The 25,109-nt window shown below is 36.1% G+C and overlaps 1 long non-coding RNA gene across 6 annotated transcripts in view; it reads left to right on the top strand.

The window, feature by feature from the left end:
- The first annotated feature begins 9,860 nt into the window (after positions 1-9,860).
- Positions 9,861-25,109, top strand: part of LOC108402963 (uncharacterized) — a 261,901-nt gene continuing 246,652 nt past the window's right edge. For 2 of the 6 annotated variants that reach the window (XR_001854574.3, XR_012124302.1), the window contains exon 1: positions 9,877-10,006. This is a non-coding gene — a long non-coding RNA (uncharacterized lncRNA). Of the gene's footprint in view, positions 10,007-14,686; positions 14,732-25,109 lie in introns of all 6 variants that reach the window. The other 4 variants (XR_012124305.1, XR_012124304.1, XR_012124303.1 and 1 more) reach the window with 4 other exon arrangements.

The raw sequence follows: 25,109 nt of genomic DNA, 5'->3' as shown, positions 1-25,109 counted from the left end.
GTTATGGCCCTTTCCCTAGAGGAGACTGTGGTGTTCATCATTAGTATACTTTATTCACATTCTCAATTTACTCAAGAACATAGAAAATGTTTAAATTTTAGTTTTGTTTATTCTTCGGCAAGGTAGCTATTAATATAGATCCCAACTATGATCCATGCCATGTTTTTGTCTTCTTCACAAAACCTCAAATAAAGGATCTTCCAGTTTGCTTCCCATCAGTCCCTTTAAAATTAGCCATTGGATGAATTATTGATTGTTGTTAAAATGAAACACTTTCTTGATGTTTGAGAATATTTTAATGTAAATTTGACCTATGAACTGATGGGTAAACAATCCATTCTGGGGATCTAGATGTGTCTGAGAAGCCCAGAATAAAAAATTTAAATGATCACTTATGAATCAGGTGTCAGGTTTCAGGCAGAAAGAAAAGCATTCTCTGCAGAAACAACTAATCTTCTTTTCACAAATGATAGAAGCAAATCAGGGAACACAAGCTGCAGTATCTATGTAAAATCATTTGCGAATGTTCCTGTGGGGGCTCTAAAATCACAGGTGCAAGTTCAGTCTAGACTTCTCTGTTGTGAACTGACGCTGTTAACATAGCAGCTCCTGAAGGGAAGTGTTGTGAATTGTCTTCTTCATTTACAAGCAGCTTAGATTTGTCCTAAGATTTCTTGAAGATGTTTACATTAATTTCCTAGGGCTGCCGTTACAAGTGTCGCATAAGCCTGGGGGCTTAAACAACAGGAATTGTCTCAGTTTCTAGAGGGGAGAGGTTTGAGATCAAAGCGTTGATAAAGTTGGTGTCTTCCAAGGGTCGGGAGGGGGAGTCTCTTCCAGGCCTCTCTCCTAGGATCTGGTAGTTGGCTGGCAATCTTTGACATTTCGTGCTTTGTAGATGCATCACCCTGACCTCTGCCTTCATCATGCATGGTGTAATTCCTGTATTTCTTCATAAAGTCTTCCCTTCGTACATGTCTGTCTCTGTGTCTAAATTTCATAGGTTTTCTTGAGGATTAAATTGAAAAATAGATGAAAAGGACATAGCATAGTGTCTATCATATGATAATCACTCAATAAATGTTATTTAGTATTAACAATGTCATTTTATCCTCTGATCTTGATATTTCTGTTGTTCAAAGCAAGACTGGAGTTTTAAGGAGCTCATATTCTATGAAATATAACTTGAATATGGATATAAAATTTTATTCTAAGTTTTCCTTTCTCTTCTTGGTCTTCATTTCTCTTTTCTCTTTATTCTCTCCCTTCAAAAATCTTATCTATTTCTACTGTTTATGTGGTTGCCTCTATATGTATAATTCCTAAATCCTTATCTCTAGCCCTAAGCACTTTTATGACACACACCATATCCTACTTTGGATCAGATTTATAAGTATGCACATTTCTCATTCTTGGAAGTCAAAGTTAATAATCTTTTTATCCTCTGTAGTACTCAACAAGCATTCCTGACACACAGTAGGTGCACAATAAATACTTGGGGATAAATTATAAAGCAATTTCTCAGAATTTAAAATCGATCTAGATGATTCAGGACCCAAAGGATCTCTCTTATTGAAAGGGAGAGATGATTGTTTTACCATCCTTTCTTCCTGCTTTTAAAAAAATCAGTGGATCCTTACCTTTCCTCAATACCATGTGGTCTTGGAGACATGGCCAATGAATATATCTGGATTCCCCCTTTGCCAAAGGCATGAGCTCATGCCCAGGCTGAATTATTCTCAGATGCTCTTCTTTCTGTTTTAGTGACTTCACTAAGATAGGTATATGACTTATTCAAGATTCAACAACCATTGCTGTGCTTTCTCTATGGATATGGAGAGAGAGAGAGAGAGAGAAAGAGAGAGATTAAGTGAGAGTCTTACCTGATTGGGATGGCCAGTCTAGCAAAATGTAAAATTGAAGTTATAGATAGCTTTGTCTTTACCTCATGCAGATGGCTTGTCTGCAGCTATAGAGAATATGACATACACCCAGAAAAAGGAGAGTGAGACTTGTTAACACCAGCAAATCCTCTGGATCTGTTACTAAAACCAGCTGTACCCATAGACTTCCCAATTCCATAAGCCAATTCATTGTCCTTTTCTGCTTAAGGTGATTGTAAGTTAGGCATCTGTCATTTTTAACTGGAAGAGTCTTGACTAATAGAAACAATGAGTCATATTTCTTACTCTCTTTCCTTGGAAGATCTCATTGAAAGTCATATATAAATGGGGTAAATTATTTGCTCTATGTAGTCATGTAGCAAAATCTTATTTGGTACTTTACTGATATATGGGTTTTTAATGAAACAAACAGAAGAATCTGAATTTGTAATGTTCAAAGGAAGCCATAGTCACAATTAATGAGGCAAATATTTATCTTAGCAACTATCTGAATAAGCTTTCACTGTCCTGGGATGTGACATAAACAAGTATTAACCAAGCACCATATATGCATCTTCCGGTGTCAGACTCAGGAGATAATCTCTTCTCTCAAGAAGCTTACCATCCAGCTAAGGAGATAAAACATATGTAGATAAACAAAAAAATAGGCAACATGACTATCCAATCAATAATTCATACTGTACTTAGGAAGATGTTTAGAATCCTGAAAGGTAAAGGAGGTTGGGGATGAGGATGGGGCGTATCAGTGGTGACATGGCATGAACAAAGCAGAGAGGATGGAAAAGTAAAAGGTGTATTTAGAGACCAGTGATTTATTCATTTGGCTTTGGAGATAATTCTTGCAGGGGAATGATGGATCCTAAGACTGAACAGTTAGACTGTGGTCAGATTTTTAAAAGCCTGGAATATTAGGTTCAAGAGCTAATATTTCACCTATCTGGGAAAGGGAGTGACTGTAAGTATTTGGGGGTATGTGGAAGCTGCAATGTGATCAAGTCAATGTTTCAGATGTTTCAGGAAGTAAATCTATAGTTATCTGCCCTATGAACTCTTAGTGTAGAGGCTAAAGGAGGGAGTCATGGCAGGAGCTACTGAGACACTTTTGTGTCATGAAGTGATGGATGCTCAGATGGGTTAGTGGCAAAGAGAAAGGCAGGAAGAAAATGTATGAGAGGAAAGCAATTTGGAAGAATGGGCAGAATACAGAGCCCAGCTAGATGAGAGAGATGAGGTAATAGATTGTGAGATAGCATAAAAGGTAGAATTTAAGAGGGAACAGAATTAGGACATTACAAGCATAGTAAAAACCAAAAGGGTAAGTTTCCATAGTCAAGTAAATGAGACTTTTTAAAAGGAATCCCTTAAAAATATCTTTGGAATTTCTTAATTGAGCTAAAAGGGAAGAAGTATAAAATCAACCTTGGTACAGAAGTTGAATATAGAGACTATGATTTGGGGTAGATATGAAGAGTAATAAAGCTTTAAGAATAAAATATGAAAGTAATTATTTTTGGTTGCTTTAGAAAATCTAGAAAAAACATTCTTTTTTTCTTGAAAGTGTTGATTTTAACGAAAGGAAACTCAGAAAGCTGATGGACCCCATAAAGAAGAAACCACAGACTCTCCCTGGTTTAGAGTCTCCTGGAAGTCTTTAAATTTAAAATAATTCACTGTAGGGAAAGTGAATGACCTCAGCAAGATGGCAATATATGTGGCTCCTAACTCCAGTCCCCATTATAACTGGCTACTATCCATAGATAAGACATCTTGTGAAGATCTCAGAATCTGCAGGTGAGGCTGAAGTACCCTGTGGAACACAAAAGCTGAAGAAAACCACATTAGAAGGGTATAGGAGTTGTTTCACTTTGATTGCACTGACTGTCCCCCAGGCCAGCACAGCACCACACCAAAGGGATCCAGGGCCTACAGTTTCTCCAGTGGAAAAGGACAGCCTAGGGTGGAAATCCAGCTTCCTCCACATTCTAGGGCACTTCCTGGGAGGGCTGCTTAGATATTGTTTCATGGGAATTACTGGAGAAATCATCTAGAGAAGGAGAAGGGTTGTGAGACTCACAGCAACTAGTGTGTGAATCCCAGTAGTCCACATTCCTGTTGGTGGCACCCAAACAGAGATTCCAACCAGGGGCTCTGCTCATCTATAGAGCCGAGCCAGCGTCCCCATTTGGCTGGGAAGCTTGGTCAGCAGTTCTGCCTGACGTAGGGCTGTTCTGACCTCAGAGCCCATTCTAGAATCCCACTCAGACAAGGAAGTAATTAATTTGCTCTGCCCAAGTTCTGGCATGGCCTTCAGGCCCACCAAACCAGGAAGTCTGACCACAGATTCTGGGAAGCTGTGGAGCACATCTTATGGCTGACAGGGCAGAGAAGGAAGTAAACAGCCTTAAAAACTGCTGAGAAAGAATTAATGACAATCCTGCTTAAACTTCCAAAAAATAGAAAAGGAGGGAACACACCTCATTTCATTTCACAAGGCCCAATATTACCCTGATACCAAAGCCAGATAAGAAGACTACAGGCTAATATCCCTGTTGAATAAAGATGTAAAAATTCTCAACAAAATATCAGCAAATTGAATTCAACAGCACATTAAAAGTCTTATACACCATGATCAAGTGACAATTACCCCTGGGATGCAAGAATGGTTCCACATATGCCAATCAATAAATGTTATACACCACATTAATAGAATGAATGCTAAAAATCATATGAGCAACTCAAAAGAAGAAGAAAAAGCATTTGAGAAAACTCAACATCTTTTTATGATAAAAATTCTCAATGAAGTTTTGAGAAATATGGAGGGAAAGTTCTTCACCATTATAAGGCCATATATGGCATGCCTATAGCTAACATTATACTCTTTTGAGAAAGGCTGAAAGCTTCTTCTCTAAGATCTAAGATCAGGAACAAAGCAAGTGTGCCTATTCTCACCACTCCTAGTCAACATGGCAGTGGAAATCCTAGCCAGAAAATCAGGCAAGATAAAGAAATAAAAGGCATCCAAACTGGGAAGGAAGTAAAATTGTCTCTGTTTGCAGATGACATGATCTTATATACAGAAAATCCTAAAGAATTCACCAAAAAACCCTTAGAGCTAATAAACAAATTTGGTAAAATTGCAGGATACAAAATCAACACACAAATCAGTTGTGTTTTTATACACCAACAACAAACGATCCAGAAAAGTAATAAAGAAACAATCCCAACAATATCAAAAGGACTAAAATACTTAGAATTAAATGTAACCAAAGAGGTGAAAGATCTGTATACTAAAAACTATGACACTGATGAAAGAAATTGAAGAAGACACAAATAAATGAAAAGACATCCTGTGTTCATGGATTGGAAGAATTCATATTGTTGAAAAGTCCATACAACCTGGAGCAATCAGTAGATTAAATGCAATCCCTATCAAAACTGCAATGTATTTTTCACCGGAAGAGGAAAAAAAAATCCTAAAATTCATATGGAACCACAAAAACTTGCAAAGCCAAAGCAGTTTTGAGAAACAACAAGCCTGAAGACATCACACATCCTGATATCAAGCTATAGTACCAAGCTATAGTTCTCAAAACAGTATGGTACTTGCAAAAAAAGAAGGCACATAGACCAATGGAACAGAATTGAGAGCCCAGAAATAAATTGATACACAATATGGTTAACTAATATCTGACAAAAGAGCCAAGAATACTCAGTGGGACAGGATAATCTCTTCAATAAATGTCATTAGGAGAACTGAATATTCATATGCAAAAGAAGGAAACTGGACCTCTGTCTTATACTAGTCACAAAAATTAATTCAAAAAGGATTAAATTATTAAATGTAAGATCTGAAACTATAAAACTCATACAAAAAACAGGGGAAAAGCTCCTTGACATTGGTTTTAGTAATGATTTTTTTGTGTATGACACCAAACCTGCAAAATAAAAGCAAGAATCAACAAGTGGAACTACATCAAACTAAAAAGTTTCCACTCAGCAAAGGAAACAATCAACAAAATGAAAAAGGTAACCTGTGGAATGGGAAAAATATTTGCAACCCATTATCTGATAAGGGATTAATCTCCAAAGTATGGAAACATCTGTTAACTCTATAATAACATCAGCAAAAAACAAATAATATAAAGAAAAAAATTCAAAGGACTTGAATGCACATTTTCCAAAGAAGACATACAAATAGCCAATAAGTACATGAAAAGGTGCTCAACATCACTAATCATTAGAGAAATACAAATCAAAACCACAGTGAGGTATCACATCACACATATTAAAACTTCTACTTTCAAAAAGATAAGAGATAACAACTGCTGGCTAGGATGTGAACAAAAGGGAACCCTATTAACTGCTGATGGGAATGAGAACTGATGCAGCTACTAGTGAAAACAGTATGGAGTACCCTCAAAAAATTAAAACTAAAATTACCATATGATACAGCAGTCCCACTTTCAGGTATGTATTTGAAGGAAACAACATCACTATCCTGAAGAGATATCTGCACCCCCATGTTCATTGCAACATTATTCACAATAGCCAAGGCATGAAAACCATCTAAGTGTCCATCAGCAGATGAATGGATAAAGAAAATGTAGTGTACACATGCATATTGGGGTATTATTCAATCACTGAGAAGACGGAAATCCTGCCATTTGGACAACATGGATGATCCTTAAGGGCATTATACTAAATGAAATAAGTGAGATAGGGAAGGACAAATTCTGTATTATCTCATTAATATGAGGAATGTTAAAAATCCTAACTCATAGATATAGAGAGTAGGTTGTTGACAATCAGCAACTGGGAAGTAGGGCAAATGGGGAGATGTTGGGCAAAGGATATAAACTCCAATATACAATGAAAGTTCTGAGACATCACATATAACATGGTGACTATAGTAACAATATGGTAGTGTATAATTGAAACTTGTGTGAGAGTAGATATTAAATGTTTCTCACCATACACAAAACAACTATGTGAGGTGATAGATGTGTTAACCACTAACTTTATTGTGGTAATCATTCACAAAATATATGTGAATCAAAGAATCACTTTGTATATCCTAAACTTATAAGTTATATGTCAGTTATATATCAATAAATCTGTAAAAAAATTTTAAAGCATAAAGAAAGCTAATAGAACACATAGAGATGTCCATATTTTACATATAAAGTATGTTTGTACTTTACATACTGAAATTATAGGAAATGTAAGAGTGTGGATGTTGTAACTATAGGTGATTTGAGTGAAGTTCATTCTACTAGTCTATCAGAGTGTGTGTCAGAAGCACAAACTTTATGAACGAATTTAATTTAAAAGATTTAGCTCCATACCAGGCACCTACTCTGTACTGGGCAGTTTTTAATAGCTGAAGGTTAAAAGATGGAAAAGATATGATCTGAAAAACACATGGTTCTTTTGTGAGAAAGGCACCTAATAAAATACTTCATAGTTACAGTGAATCATAAGAAAAAGTTCAGGCCAGAAGGACAGAGAGATGAGGTTATTTTTAAAAGACAATTGAGTTATCTAAAAGAAATGAGGAATGTAGGCCTAGGTTAAAGAATTCTCAGGAAAGGCACAGAGGTGTGAAATGGAAGGTATGTCCATGGGAATATCACTATTTGATATTATTACTGAAATGTAAAGTAATAAGTGGAGAGTGGTAGATTCAAAATTACTAATTAATAGTTGACCTTGGAAGAAGATAAGCAATGCAGCATTTATTACATTTATGGATTGTATACTTTGTTTAGAATTCTTATATTTGTTTTCCTGGGAGATATTACTCTTTATTTTTCTTTCCTCATACTGCTATTGTGTAATTTTTATGTTTTAATCAGATTACACTAAACCAATGAAATTGTTTGGGCAGTTCCCTATTTTTTCAATTATTTGGAAGAATTTGTAAGGTTGGAATTATCCATACTTAAATTTTGGTAGATTTAACCTATAATGCCATCTAGGCCTGATGCTTATCTATCTGGGAAGATTTTATATTTCTAATTCGATTTCTTTGGCATTTCTAGGTCTATCCAAGTTTCTGTTTCTTCTTGATCAATTTTGTTTGTCCCTTTTTGCTCTGCTTACAAATGTATTGACATAAAGTTCATTACATTTTTAATCTCTGTTGTATCTCTAGTTCTGTTCCCTCTGTCATTTCCAATATTTACTTTTGTCTTGCCTCTGTTTTCTTGATCAGTCTGGCCAGAGGTCTGTCAATTTTATTTATCTTTTCAAAGAACCAGTTTGGCTTTGCAGATATTCCTGTCCTTGGTTGCATAACATTTCCTTATGTTTTACTTTTCCTTTCATTGTTTCCTTCCTCCTGATTCTGTGTGTTTCTTTTGTTCATTTTATATAATTTAGAGTTGAATGCATAGATTATCTGTTTGCAGCCTTTCTTATTTTCTCTGTCTGGACACAGTTCTAGCTTTACCTTTATTTATGTTGTTATTTGATGAGTGATTTTCTCCCATTTTGGAGTACATGCTCCTTCAATTTGGGGGTCATTTCAATTTTTTGTTAGTTTCATACAACATTTAGCACAGTGCATGACTTGTAATAGTGTTTCAGTAAATGCGCTGAATGGATAAATGTTTAGTGTATGATTTGTCAACTGCAACCTATTATAGACAATAAACTGTTGCATATTCACAAAAGCAGAAAAGTCAGTCATCAAGTGTTTATGAAGTCAACCTGAAGACTCTCTTCTGCTTTCTGCTTCAGAAAGTTCTATGGCAACGAATACTTGCTCAATAAAATTTCAATGCAATTTTCAATTTTTAGCTTGGCAAGTAAGAAGAAATATCCTTAATTTCTGTTAAAACATCATAAACAGTTGGAGTCAGGCAGTCTTAAGTTCAAATGCCAGCTGCGTTCCTAACTACCTGTGTGACTTCAGGCAAGTGACTTTATCCCTCTGAACTTCAGTTCTCTCATCTGTAAAATGGGGGGAAAAGTATCTCTCTCCCTTACTGTATTGTTGTAAGGACTAAATGAGATAATGGACAGAAAGTGCTTAGCCTGGTGTCTGGCACATGGCAGGTACTCAGGAAATATTGTTATTGTTACAGCTATTATCTGTGTGAGATTTTCATGGAAGGGACTCTGTCTTCTACATTTTATGTCTAATGCCCAACACGTTGTAACTCCAGGGCCTAGCCCATGCATGACTGCAGAACTGAATGAAAATCTTCATTTGATGATGGTGGATGATTTTTTTTTAATGTAGCTCTGAAAAAAAAGAATTCAGGCATTCATTATTCAGCCATGTGCTTCAAATTCAGGGTTAAAAAAAATGTGATGGAGAAGGAATGTTTCTAAATATCTCCTACACAGGTAGGTGAGTTTAACCCTTTAAACTGAGGCATTGGCAAAAATATTCTAGGTAAGGATGAACGTGCACAATAGAAAGGTGATGTTCATTATTGTTTTGTTAAAAATAGACACATTCGCTGAGAAAACTTCTCACCTAAAATTGCTTTCATCTGTGCAACTCTGTGGGACCTTTTTATAATTCCTGTAATGGGAAAACTAGGTTGAAATCATGCCATTATGAGTTTATTCATAACAGGTAATGCATAACAGTACTTGACTTATGGAATGAAACAATGCACAGAATAATTAGCTATGTTATAACGAGACTCTCTTCTGCCTGGATTGTCTGGGTCTGTTATATCAGAAGGTCAGTGGCAATGTTATTTCTATTGGAGAATTTTTTTTTTAAAGTAAATATATTAGAAACATGTCCTTTAATAATGTCATAAAGCATAAAAATCTGTATTTAATATAGCTAGTATGAAACATTTTTTGGCACCAATTTTTGTTGTAATTTAGGCTGAATAATGCAAGCTTTTTTGCTTCTGCTGAAGTCCTCTTTTTTGAGCCTACAATGAACCTGTAATACTTATGGAAAGAGTTACCATAGCAACCTATATTGATGTCACAAGCTCAGGCTTCTGACTTCATTGCATAATGCAGTAGCAACTGGATTTGCAGCAGAAACACCCTGCTAAGGAACAAGTATCTTGGTTCACAGCAAAGAGGACAAAGAAAAACAGCAAGTTATAGGGGTTGAATGCTGGATTGTGAGTCAGATTTAGTTCTTATTTTAACTCTGCTTCTCACTTGTTGCCTTGTTTTCAGTGACTGTGTTTACATGTGTGCACTAAGGTTTGAAGCAAGACATCTATCTGTAAGGTAGACAGAAGAGAAACCTCAATATTTACTGTTTTGGCATTTGGTGGTCATCTTGAAAAAAAATAAACCACCTGAAAAATAACTTGGAAAGAAAGGAATTACTAATGCCTTGTAGCAGGTATTTACCTAGCTCACAAAGATAAAGAGGACACTTTGAAATAAAAAGGCATCTAGCTAATAAGATGAAATACATAAGCATCTTATTTTTGTTTTCTGAAATGGTAATGAGTAAAGAACAAGATTGATGTCCTAATCTTAATTATAGTAGGAATGTGAAGAACTCCTGCATAAATATGTCATATTTTATAGTTTTATCTATTTAAAGATGTTTTTATATGTTCAGAGTGGAGAAGTGGCAGGCTAATCTGTACCTATTAATAGATAGGATACTTCTCCTGTTTATACTGTGTACATTAATCATAAATGTTCCTTAATTTTACCATGTAAATGTTTATCCTCATTAGAATACAACTGAATCAGTGAAATGGCTTTGCTAATTTAAAGTGAAATTTTGAAAAATCTTAATGATACCCTTTTTTAGAAAGGCCTAATCTTTCCACTGGACCCTATAACCTGTTAATTATGTCAATTGGTATAGGTTTTATTATACAGTTAATTTCAGAATTGAGATATGAATATTTTAGAATTTGAAAAGGCATTTAAACTAATAAATTTCCTCACCAGAAACTAAGGTGGACACATGATATAGCTTTTATTTTACCAAAGGAAAGTGTAGGACATTTGGATAGAACTATGACCCTTTCCACTCCCTCTATCTATGTTTCAAAATCATCCCAAAATATCAGCAAAAATATAACATGGTACAAAACTTAATTAGTGAAGTTCCATGTTAAATAACTCTCAGAAAGACATAAATCATTTTTCAACTCTTAGGAAATTTTAAGTTACTGTTGAAAAATATAGATCCAGGTATAAGTTGTGGTCATGTGTTTGGAAAGTAGTTAAATGAAAAGTCCATGAAACATTTCAGCACAAATCATTTGTATGAGTCTCAAATCTTATAAAATATCAATAAGAATTTAGTAAAGAGTGTTTTATAGAATATATAAGAATGAAAATTAGTTCTTTTCTTGTTGGCATTATGTCTATCAAACTAACTCATATAGTCTTTCTTTTATACTGGGGGGAAAAACCTTTGTTTGTGTGTTTTTTAGTTCAATTATAGATTTTTATTAACTTTATTGACATGAAAAAATCTTGAATATACATAGTAAAATTTTGTAAAAAAGAAAAAAGTGGGCTGTCTCCATTTTTTTTTTTCATCTTAAGCAAAGAAAGTAAGCAGTAATGGTTGGTTACCTTCTGAACTCTACTTTGTTCCTTGCCTTAAATTCCACTGTTTCCGAAATACAACCTTTTAAGTAGCAGAGACTAAGCATACACTGAAGAATCACAACATCAAGGCATCATACCTACGGAAGCTTTAGTTAGTTAGTTTGTTTATTTTAATCAAATTGAGGTCTGATAGATTTAAATAACTTCCCCAGATTAACTGGTGGAAGAATCCATATTTCAACCAAGTACTTGTTCTAGCACATCAGATTATGCTGGTCTTGCTTGATGGCTTTAATCCAGAATCACCTCCCTGATATATGGTGCATTTTTCTTAGTTTGTTACCCCCCACCCCCACCCCCGCCATGGCCATTAGCACTAGAGATTTGAGATAAATTTCATTAGCCTTTTCAAAGAACCAACTTTTGGCTTTGTTTATTGCTCTCATGTATCTCTTCTTGTGTAACAACTACCCTCAAAACATGTTGGTTTAAAACAACCACCATTTCATTATCTGATGATTTTGTGAGTCAGGAATGCAGGTAGATTTTGCCTGGGTCATTCTTTTGCTTCTTGTACTACCGACTGAATTTACCTGGTCATATTCAGTTGGTGGTTGGTCTGGTCTGCTGAGTCCGAAGTAGCTTGACTCACGTGCCTGACACCTTGGTGAGGAGATCATAGAGGGCTAAGCACACATGGGTTTGTCCCTTAATCTGTGTAGCTCAGGGCCTCTCCACATGTCCTCTCTAAGAGAGTATTAAGGTTTCTTACACTGCAGTGGGAACTTTAAGAATGTTCCAAGAGACAGGAAGTAGAAATTGCAAGTCCTCTCAAAGGTTAGGCCTACAACTGGCAAAACATCACTTCTGCCATTCTCTTGGTCAGAGCCGTCACAGAACAAAGATTTAGGGAGAGAGGAAATAGACCCCTCCTATCAATGGATGAGTGTCAAAGAATTGGGGCTATCTTTGTTCCATCACATTGCTCCTGTGTTACATTTTAGTTTTCTATTTCAATACTCTATTCTTTTCTTTAGTGATTTCTTCTGTTTTGCCTAAATTCTATCATTCCTTCCCACCAATTTGGGTAGGCAAATCATTCATTTTCACCATTTTTCTTCTAATAGAAGCACTGAAGTGTAAAAATGTCCTGAAATTACTGTTTTCATTACATTTCAAAGTTTTAGCTATATTGATATTTTGTTCTTATTTGGTGACAAGTATTTTCAATGTGGCATTTTCTTTTGTGATATATGAGATATTTGAAAGTGTGATTATAGATTTTCAATCATATGGGCTTCTAGTAATGTATCTACTTGAAACTTAAAAGACATATCCATCAATGCAATGTATGATCTTTACTTGGATCCTGACTTGAACAGAATTAAGAAAACATATGAGATAATCAGGGAAATTTGAAAACTTTATATTTGAGGAATTGTTACATATTTTAAAAGATATATAAGGTATTACGGTTATGCTAAAAGAGTCCTTTTATAAAGTTACAGACAAATATTTATGGATGTGTCTACTTCAGAAAAATTCAGATGAGAGTAGGTGCATAGGTGATAAAAGATTGGCTGTTAGTTGCATAATTGTTGAAGACTGAAGAAGGGTACTTAGCATTCCATATATATGTATATACTGCTCCATTTACTCTTGTATGTGTAAGAAATTTTACATAAGAAGATGTTAAAACTTGTTCTCCTTGAATAATTTCTAATTTACTTGTGTTATGGTTAGAGAATGAGTATATATAATATATATATATTATATACACACACACATATATGTATACACACATATGCATATATCTATACACACACAGGCACACATATTCACATAGGCACACACATATGCATATATATATATACACATACATATATATTCTCTATATAATGTAGTATAATATATTTATACACACACATACACACACACACAATCTTGCTTCATGGATCACTGTATTTAATTTTGGTAAATGTACCATGCATACTTGAGAAGAAATACAGGATTTTCTCTCTTTCTCTCTCTGTTTATCTCTCTATGTATATCCATTAAATCAAGTTTGGTGGCCCAAAATATCTGTAAATTTATAGGTTTTCTTCTACTTTAACAATTAATACTTGAGAAATGTATGTTTCATTCTCATATTTATGATTATTTGTTAATTTCTCTCTGTAATTCTTGAATGTTTTGCATTATGTAACTTGAAATTGGTTCATATTACATATCTAATTGTTAAATCTTATTGGTAATTTGAAACTTTAATCTTTAAGTAGTAACACTTCTTTTTCCTAACAATGTTTCTTATCTTAAAGACTTTTTATTATATTAATATAACTCTTCCAGCTTTCTTTGGGCTATTATTTGCTGGATATATTTCTTAATAATTTTCTCTTTATATTTTAGGCAGGTCTCACACAGAGCATGTAGTTAAATTTTACTTAGACTTAAATTTTCTTTTTTTAATTGGCCTATCAACATTGTGATTAGTGACATATATTTGCTCATTTCCATGATCTTAATTTGTGCTTGCAGTTCTTTTCCCTGGGTTTCTTTCATTCTTCCTTCCTTCCACTTTTTCTTTTGTTCCTTTCTTGCTCACTTGTTTTCTTACCCCATTAAACTTATCTCATAAACGTTAAGTATACAATTAAATTTACTGATTAGTAAAGATTTATTCTACTTTATCTTCTTTTAATATTCTTGACATTTTACTGGATATCCATTAACTTAATAATGTCAAAATTTTATCAACTGTTACATTTCCCCTTTCAGAACAATATAAGAATACTGTATCAAAGATTCCAATCATTCCTCCTGACTTCCATGCTATGTCTTTTTAAACTGTATCATTTTATTTAATTTCCCAAATTAGACATTTTGATTATTACTTTATAATGTAAATTTTGTTTAGATTTGCCTCCTAGTTTACCAATTTCTGCTGACCTTTTTTTGATCTTTCTGGGATCATTTTTTTCTTCCAGAAATAAATCTTTTAGAAACTTCTTGTGAAAGTGTCTCTCTTAGATTTCCTCTAAAAGTGCTTGAAGTATATTTAATTTATTCTTAATCTTGAAGAAATTTTACTATGTGCAAAAGAATAGTTTGGCCATTATTTTCATGAAATAATTTCTTCAAGAAATGGTTTTTATATTTCTTGAAGAAATTATACTACTGCCCCTGGCTTTCATTGTTGCTATTGAGAAGTCTGCTTGTAGACTATTTATCATTTCTTTGCAGGTAATCTCTTTCATCTGCTTACTTTTTAGATCTGCTCTTTAGCTGTGGTGTTCTGCACTTTTATTACAGTATGTGTAAGTATGGATATCTTTCATATATCTTTCTAGAATCTTCCATCTGTTCAGGGAAACTCTCAGACATTGTCTTTGACTATTTCTTTTTCTCCATTCTTTCTATTATTACTTTATGAGCTCTTCTCATTCAGTTCTTCATGTCTGCTTATCTCTTTCTCACATCACATTGCTTTTTCTCTGCTTCATGAGGTATAATTTCTTTAAGGCAGTCTTCCAAATTTCCTAATTTTATGGAGTTTGAGATTCTGTTCACCCAGCCTTGAGGCAGAGCCAAAGCTTTTTATCTCAGTACCAGCATTTCCCTCAAAGTAACCCCAGATTTTGCCTTTTTTGCTTTTTTTCCCTTTTATCTCCAGTTTAAACTCATGGTTCTCTCTCTCCCTCCCTCTCTGGCAGTCTATCTCTAAAGTTTTCTGGTATTTTTCTTGGCGATCCAGAAGAATATTTTCATGACTGTAAGCTATAGCTGATCTGGTAACTAGATCTATTTTAGCCTTAATATCTTGTCATCCAGACTATCTGGACATATTAACCTCCAACCCTCTGTTGGTTGATTTAAATTGTGCTCAGTATTTCCCTTCATCTAATCTGTCATGCACCATATCTTAGAGAAATTATCAAATTTTCCATTTTTTGAGGGAAACTTCCCATATTTTCTAACAAAAATACATATTTTACCCTTAAAATGTTTTTCAATCATTTCAGTAGTTTTAGGAACCCAGGGTTGTTGAACACATGGGATAAAGCACTGTTCTTCACATTGGCAGCCGGTAAATTGTGTTTTAGAAGAAGGGTTGAGGGTGAAGTTCTAGTGAAAAATAGCATAAAAGAAGAAGCTGAATTTAATATTGATGGATTGATGAGGAGGGGAGTCACTTCAGGTCATCAAAAAAGTAAAAAGTTATCAAACTTTTCTCATAGAAGAGAAAATAATGTGATGAAAACTGTTGGAGAAGGACTGCAGTTACGAATAAAATGAATTGAGTCAGGAAGAGACTGAGATCAGGGAGCCAGCAGGGGCTGTGGCGGGGCAAGTGTTTCAGCCTGAGTACCCAGAAAGCAGAGTCTGATCAAAGAATTTATGCTATTGGCTTTATGAAGGGAGGCAGGAGTGCGTGTAAAAGGCTGAGGTAGGAAAGAAGGGGGATCTGATTGGGGGACTGAATGCTGAATGCATTAGCGCTGATGTGGACTGCTTCATGTCCTAAGACCTGTCCTGTGAAAGGCTGCATCAACTGCCTCTCAGGGCCATAGGTAGTTAAGGAGAAAGGGGAAGGATTTGTTTGTTTGTTTGGTCAGTTTAAGGTTTACTCCACTCGGACTTCACTGCCTTCAACTTCCAGACTGTGCACTTGTGGGCATTATGCAAGAATGTCCTGGGTTGGTGAGCGGCATACGTGTGGCCCTCATGTAAGGCTCTGTCACATTCTGCCCGAATGGAATCATTCCCAGCCCAGGCACGGCTGGTTACTGTAGCAGCAGTTAAAACAAAAGACCCATGAGCCCGAGAGATTGTGAACCTGTATGTAAGAGGTGTTGGTACAGAAAAGAGTGATGGACAAGCTAGTTAAGGGTATAGGAGAGTCTTTGTGGGAGATTATATGTGGTTTTAATGATTAAAGTTAAAATTCTAATAATCGACTATTTTGTTATAAAATATTTACAATGAATTTTTAGAGCAACTGTGTCTCTGCATCTTTATGTTATTAAAAAAGATATGTTTACATTTTAGGTGTTCATATTTAAAATAGAAATTAAAAATCAACTTAAAGAACAGCTTATTTTTCCTTTTTCAGTAAATAGTAGTATTTTTCATGTTACAGTACAATTCATCTAGGTTTGTTTTAAACATGGTATGTCAGAATTCTTTACATGTGTTCTTGAAATGGAGTTCATATTAAAAATTGCATGTGACCCACATGTTTTTATTGTCATTGATTTAAAACTTTTTCTTCTCCATCTGTATAAAGAGTAAAGGAGAGAACAAGTGAAAAATCAAAGGAATGTGGGCTGCTAGAAAACAATGGATTAGAAAAAATAGGTATTTCAAGTTTGCTGAATCAAAATCCTATGCTGCAGCCTGGTCTGATTTCCTCTTCTGAAAGAAATAAAATAAGGTTGAAGAGATGTTGTAAGTGGGAAAGACAGAACTCAGACTCTAAGAGACAGCGATAGAGAGCTAGATGAACAAAAATAGGGATAGGCAGGATGGCTGGGCTAGTCTAACCTCACGGTGAATTGATTATACACACTGATCAAAGCTTTGTCTTCATTCCTTTGAATGTGAATTGTATCTCCTACTTTTTTGCTTGAAAGGTAGAGTTATCAGACCTCATATGTGGCCTGGCTAGTGGGGTTTGTCATTGACTACAGCCTCATTTCAGTAACACAAAAACAACATGTGGTGTAGTACCATGCTTGCATTTACTTACAGCATATTAACACATGCAAATGTAATCATACAAGCATACTACTTTGTAATATGTGTGTGTGTGTGTATATATATATATATATATATATATATATATATATATATAAATACTTGGACTATTTCACCGGTTATTTCACTCAGTGTATGCATGGCGATGGAAATTTGCCCTTTCCTTAATTGGTCTGAGTTTCACTTATCTCTTATAGATTATGAAAATCTTGCTAATTGTAATATGAATATATCTAGTGTAATTTATTTGGAGATAGCATGAATCTCAAACCAGCTGGTTCACCTGGGCTCAACTGAAGAATTGGCAACTGTCCCAGTATTGGATGGAAAATGGTCTCAACTGAGACTCATCCAATACCAAACTGTCCTAAGGGATTTTTCAAGGATACAATTGACCATTTGCAATTTTCACTTTTAATTCTGACTTTAGAACAAAAAGGTAACTTACATAGAACATAGAGTTTTCAGCTATGAGAAGGTCTATGTCAAAAAGAGTAAATATTAGAATGGCTTAAGAAGAAAGGGCTGTGGCAATATTACATGGATTGCCTTAACGTTTCTTCCCTAGCAGGAGGAAAAGTGGGCAGATCTACTAAGATGGGGAGGTACCCTCATTGTTTGAGAACCCAAAACTCTTAAGTGGAGGAATTCCTTCTTTCCCTTCTAGTTGCCCCTCATTTCCGAAGCTTAGAACTGTCTCAGACTACATCTTTTGACCCTGGTGAAGGCATTCGGATGGATGCCAGCCATGTTCTAAGCATTGGACTTAGTGCTTTCCATAGTTTACCTCATTAAAAACTCAAAACACTGTGAATACTTATTATTATCCCCAATTTACAGATGAGAAAACTGAGGCTCTAAAGTCTAGGTGATTTATTCAGCTACTAAGTGAAGGAGGTAGGATGGGGATGCTAGTAAGTCTAACTGTAAAGCCTGTCTTCTTTCTAGCACACAATATCCTGTCCTTTAAGGTTCAGATTTGCTGGTCTTTGGAGTTGAGTTGGGTGCCCTTGAAAGACCTGAAAGAGTAAATTTCCTTTTAACTGTATGAGGAGTCTCCCCTGAAAGCCCAGGAATTGAACCTTACAGCATTGTCCATTCCCACAGCACTGTCCAGAGTGGAATAAGATGGTGGTACCAAAAATGAGGCTGTGCCCTGCAGTACTGGCTCATCTACTTTCCTTGATATGTATTTAGACTTCATCAAAATCTTTAAAATCTTTCGTGTTACAATTTTCATAGCATTTATGGAAAGCCTATATATGAAAGTGAATGGTTTAGTTTTCCTGATGGAAAGTTTAATTTATCTCTCCAGTATGTTGCTTTTAGCTTGTTTATAGATATAATCACTTACTTAATGAGGATACATCCTCCCTTTCAGAGTGCAAACTTTAAAATGAATTCCCATAGATTTGCATAAATTCCCTGGGGACCACTAAAATGTGCGCAAAGAAAGAATTGCCCAGCTGTGCACTGATTTAATGGGATTATGAAGCTTTAGGGTGTGGGCTTTGAAAAAGAGATCTAGGGGAAATAGTCACTCAAACTGTTGGAGAAATAAACCGTTAAATGAATTTGCTCTCACTCTGATAGAAGATGATTTTAGAAGCCAGCATAGCTAGGGTTTTAAAAACTCCTCTTAGGAAAAACTTGTGAAAATGCTGTACATTTCAGAAATCACCTGCTTTTTCTGAGAATGGATGTTAATATTCTATTATAGAATTTTTTTGGGTGGAGGTTTTAATTTTAAAATAGTTTTGTTCAGAATGGAGAGAATTAGATAATGTCCTGTCTCAAAACCAACAGCATCCTCAGATAGTTATCTTTAAACAGGATCTCCAACCACATCTGGACTGGAGTTTATTAATAGAGGTCTGCATGTCCTTCACAGCTCAATCCCTTGCCATTGATGTGGAAAGATCTAAGAAGGTATCAGCTACTGAGGCTCAGGGATTTTACCATCTACGTAATTTACTTTGAATCTTTCTTTAAATGGTGGTGTTCCAATTATGTGGTTTTGTGCTCTGTGGCTGGTTCTATAGGTTGGTTAGAATAATATAATAGCAACGTTTCAGTTTCCTTGGTCTTGGAACATAGTGTGAATTATGTCCTTTTCAAGATTATACCTTAGGATTAGTCATCTGTCTATAAATGCATATCTTTGGTTCAAAGAGGCTTATTCAAGACTATGAACAGATCAATATTAATTTATATTCTCTTGTTGGAAAAATAACTGGTAGTGAGTCAGTAGTTTTATCTTTGTGCATGAATACATAAATCAGTCAGTAAGTATTTAGTAATATATAGAACATGCTCTAAGGGGGATGCAAAAAAGAAAGAAATATTTATTGACAGCATTGAGGTTTTAGCATCTATGTGAAAGAAACAATAATAGCTAACATGCTTGTGTACTCATTATGTGCCAGGATTTTCTTTTGATCATTTACCAGATACTCATAATAACCTTATGACTTAGGTGCTCCAATTATCCCATTTCTATCCCACAGTAGAGAAAATGGAGTTACAAATAGGTTACATTATATTCCCTACAGCTACTATGTGGGGTAGCTCAGGTGCCAACTGTGGCACTCTGACTTCAGATCTTATGCCTTTTTTTTTTGGAATTCTTACATTTTTTTATTCTGACAAAATGTGCATAATGACTTAACATTTTAACGATTTTTAAGTGTATAGTTCAGGGCCATTAAGCACATTCACACTGTTGTGCAACCACCACTACTATCCATCTGCAGAACTTTTTTCATGGAAGCTCTATGACTGTTGCACAATAACTGCATTCATCTCTCTCCTCAGCCCCTGGCAATCAATCACTATCCTATTTTCTGTTTCTATGATTTGCCTAGTCTAGGCAACTCATGACAGTGGAATCATACAGTATTTGCTTTTCTCTGTCTGGTTTATTTCACTTGGCAAAATGTCTTCAAGTTTCATCCATGTGGAAGCATGTATCTGAATTTCCTTTCTTTTTAAGGCTGAATAACATTCCATTGTATGTGCATACCACATTTTGTTTATCCAGTCATCCACCAGTGGATTCATGGGATGCTTCTGCCTTCTGGCTATTGTGAATAGTAATGAGGAAAAATTCTGAAATGTTCTAAATTAAATCACATAAGGGCCAGAAAATGAGGGAAAGAGGCAAGGGAAAGTCATCAGTCAATAACCTTGGGCCAGAGCTCTTTAGAGGCTCCACATTCCTAGATAAAGTCATTTCCCTTGCGTGTGCCCAGTGTCTAACCATCATCCACAAAACAAGTCACAAGGCTTCTATGGGCTAATGGCCTATCTCCATATTTTCCCTGCTTCGTGTTAGCCCACGTTCCTTATCTTTAGGCAATGTGAATTTAAAGAACTTTCTTTCCTTGAGGCCCCCTCATAAATGTCCCATTTCTTGAGTCTTGTGGACAAGTTGTTTTTATTAACTGGCCTTGCTCAAGACTCAGTCCTTGTCTGTGTAACATCTGTAAAGTCTCAATAAACACTTTCATTTCAGAGATCTCTCAGTCTCTAGAATTTTTGACTTGTTAATAGTGTTGCTGTGAACATGGGTGTTCAAATATCTGTTTGAGCCCCTGCTTACAATTCTTTTGGATGTACATCAGAAGTGGAATTGCTATAATAACCTATGGTGATTCTGTGATTAACTTTTGAGGAACCACTGTACTGTTTTCCACAGTGGCTGTACCATTTTACATTTCCACCAGCAATGCCCATGGATTGCATTTTCTACATCTTTGCCAACCTTTTATCTGTAATAGTTATCCTTGTGATATCTCACTGTGGTTTTTATTTGCATTTTCCTAATGATTAGTCATGTTGAGTGTCTTTTCATGTGCTTTTTGGCCACTTGCAAATCTCTGGAGAAATGTCTGTTCAAGTCCTTTGCCCATTTTTAAATAGGATTGCTTTATTATTACTGAGTTGTAAAAGTTATTTAAATATTCTGGGTATTATTCCTTTATCAGATAATGGTTTGCAATTATTTTCTCCCATTCAGTGGGTTGCCTTCCGCTATATTAATAGTGTCCTTTGATGCAAAAATGTTTTTAATTTTGATGATGTGTAAGATATATATTTTTTCTTTTGTTGGCTGTGCTCTGATCTATGTTTTTAACCATGCACTGAAGTGTACAATCAAGATTGCAACATGCTAAATTATTTGGTCCCAACTATCTCTCCTGATGATGAAATGACAATGGGGGTCTGTGTTGTTGGGAAATCCATGAAGGAAACAATGAAACCTAGCACATTTTAGATATGTGGTTAATGCATGTTTCTTGATGAGCCTGATTTTGCATAAGAATTCATTGACAAAAAATAATGTCAAGTCAACAATGTGGCATATCCTTATTTCCTTAATTCCATATATTTTCCTGGTCATTCATTGGGGGGTGGGTGGGAAGAGATGAGAAAAGGGGGTGGGCTCCTGGCCATGAATGGAGATAGATCTGCCAATCTCTTAGCTGTAGAAAAATTGCCAAGATGTTTTCTGATAGAAGTTTTATTCAACCTAATTTAAAGAGGTGAAATAAAACCTCTCTTCAGTCTCATTCACTGACTGCCACTGGAAGCTCACTTTCCCTTGGAGCTTAACCAAGACAGAAAGTAAAAGAGAAAAACAATCTTTCTCTTGCCTTTTTCCTTTTGCCTGAGGCAGTACTAAACTGTCCTCCTGAGTAGTATTGGGGTGGAGGGGACGGGCAGAGAACTGAGCCCATATTGTATTCTTTCATCTGAAGAAGTTGTTCTTAGAATGACTCATGTTTCAGTAAGAGTTCTTTGCTTTTACTTGCATACCTGACTCTTCTCCTTTAGCTTTGGTACTTGAGATTCATGTAAGATAGTTTCCCTCAGCCCACTGCTTGTGAATTATTAATTTTATGCTTCAGTCTCAGAGGGTGGGCACAGATACTCTAACTACAGCCATCTATAAAGTAATAAGAAAAATCCTCTTTCCCATCCAAGTATATGAATAAGCGTAAGATACTCACATTGGAGACACATACTTGCTCTAGGCTCTTAACATTCTATATGTGTAAAGAAATCATAAAACAGGTTTTCAAGCAGAGTGGTAATGGTTTGAGAGCTGTCAGGAAGTTTGCAGTAAGAAGCCTTTTGTAAGCCTCCCTGGAAGCCTTCACAGTCACACCATTAGTGTAATAGTTTCTTTCTCTTGCAATGGCCTGAGTAATAGGTGTGAGAGAAGATAGTCAGAAAGGAGAGCATCAGAAGGCAGCTCTGGGCCCTTTTTGACTGCATTCCACATGACCATCTCGCTCCTGATCCAGAGACTCTGCAGACCAGGGGTCAGGCCTTCCTGAAAGGGTCTCAGTGTCCTAATCAACTCCAAACTCCAGAGATTTCATGCTGCCTTCCAACAGCTGTTCCTGCTTGGCTTCAGTCCTCTTACTCAAAGGAGCAATGGTCTCTGCTCTGTGTCAAAGGCCAAGAAGGAGAGTCATTTGCAAAATTATCTTAATAATAGAATCCATTATTCATTGTATTTATGCCATGTGCTAGATACTTGGCATATTTCATTAAATTCTGATAACACCCCTAAGATAGATTTATTATTCCCTTTTGCTGTTGAGGAAATTGAGACTGGGAAGGTGAGTGGATTTGCTTATGGTAATGCTCTGTGTGGATGGCAGGCTCGCGTGGTCTGAGCCTATCCCTGATTCCTGAGCCCATCCTCCTCCTGCGCTGTCCGGGCAGGGACCTCTTCCTGGTCTTCTTTCGCCCATCTTTGACCCTCCTTCCTTATAAACTCTCAGCTTAGATTCCACGAAACAAAGGTTTCAAAAAGGGATACTTTATATGAAACGTGTTAGGCGAAGTTAACAACAAATATTACCTTTTGGGGGAGAGCATGGCCGTTCCCCAGCATTTTAGAATGATACCATCAGGCTGGCTGTAACCCAAACATTAGTGAATGGTCCTGTTCTCAGGATAAATGGATCCAGTACACATTCCGTTTGGTGTAACTCATCCACAAGCAGTTTACTAAGGAGATGATACTACTAGACGCAGTTTCACTCTGCTTGTGGAAACTGTTGGCAGGAAGAATTACTGCGCAGGTGGACATAATATCACTCAGCTGCCACGAGGGCAGTTTGCAGGTGAGAATTGCTCCTGCTCACACCGAGGCCAGTGGCAGCAGTCTGTGGCTTCTCATTTCCTGGCAGAAACTGGCATTTTTTTTTTTCTTTCTGCAGTTTAGTTGTTCACTCATTCCTACTTGTTTTTATCAGCATAATGCTTTTTCACTGTAGTGTCAGTTTCACGACACAATTATTCTCCTGCCAATTCCAGGAATCAAGGTGAGTTAAAAGCATTATTATGGGTTTTTAGTGAGAATAAAGTTTATTGTACCTTATTTATATTTAAAAAGGCTAATTGGATAAAGAAACCCTGTTAGGGGTAGACTAGAAACGATAACTTTACCCAGTAATTTAGGAGATGTTATTTTCTTAAAGGTAGCACAAATGTTACAGTTCTAATCATTTTCAGATGTTTGCAAAACAGCATGAAAAGACTGCTTTTTGAAGACTAGCAGAGGCATTTGGTAGCTTCTTTGGCGTCATTTTTTCTTGAAAAAGCTACAATCAGGTAGAAAGTGTTCCACTTAGTAGCCGTGGTCACCGTCTATTATTGGATATGAAAAGGGCAACCATGTAAGTTTCTTAGAGGGTCAGTAATGAGGAGATGTGGCAGAGACACATGTTCTCATGCTGCAACATATGGCTAGTACTTGGTTGGGGATAGAGAGCCACCATCCTAATCATTATCACAATAATAGGAAATAAATAGAATCCTAAAGTGGTAGGCACTATTCTGAGCAATTTGCATGGAATAATTCATTTAATCCTCAGGGTATAACCCTGAAGTAGAAACTGTTATCATTCTGTTTTACAGATGAGGATACTGAAGCACAGAGAAATTAAGTTACAAATTACCCAGTGGGAGATCAGCCTGGCTCCAGAGTTTGTGTTCTTAACCACTGTTGTATATGGCAACATTTATTGAGGTCATACTATATGTAATGCATTATGCCAGGCACTGAGACTGGAGAGATAATAATTCCTCAAAGGATTTATGGTATAGTGCATGTAGATACAAATCTATCTGCTTCCCTTCTTTAGAGGTCATTTAAAAAATTTCTGATAGCAGGGACAGATTTCTGATAGCAGGGACAGATTTTCCCAACTGCCAATGGTTTGTGCAGTTGTTAACAAAGAAGTGCTGCTCTCCATGACAGACGTGGCACAATGATGCCCTTCACTCAGGGCAAAGTGTTCACAACAGCTGCACTAGTGACCATTTATTGAGGGTATCTATAAAGAAGGCATTGTGCTGGACCCACATATATAGACTCATGGAATGCTCACAACTGCATGAACTAGGTCTAATTTGAATGCATCCCTACCCCCATCCCCACTCCTGCATTTTTGCTTTTGGGCCAGTCAGGTTGGACTTATTCTCAAGAAGCATTCTTGCCCTGTGCTTCATGTCACAGGGAGGCAAAGGATAGTCCCTTGCTGGTTTCATGATTTTAGCTCTAATATAACCCAGAAATCACACCCCAAGCTCAAACCAGTCTGTTTTTACGGATTTGTACAGGGGCATTCAGCTAATTTCCACTCTCTCCCATCCTGTTATATTCATTGCTGCACTTTCCAACATTTCCTAGTTTCTATTGGGACTGAAAACAATGTACCAAAGTGGCATGAGCTTCTCTTCTCAGGCTGCTGCCCTCCATCTCGGTGAGGGGTTGAGCTCATCAGACTTCCTCCCTGTTTGTTAGATGTGCAGACTCTTAAAAACTGGGCAACCTTTGGAAACTTATCTGAAGTTTAAGGAAAATATTTAAACTGAACTTAAAAAAATTTTCAAGGCTTGGCTATGCCTGGCCTCCTT

Source organism: Manis javanica, chromosome 13, assembly GCF_040802235.1.
Source record: "Manis javanica isolate MJ-LG chromosome 13, MJ_LKY, whole genome shotgun sequence".
Lineage (NCBI taxonomy): Eukaryota > Metazoa > Chordata > Mammalia > Pholidota > Manidae > Manis > Manis javanica.
The sequence above is the reverse complement of the archived record's forward strand: the minus strand, read 5'-3'. Positions and strand labels throughout refer to the sequence as shown.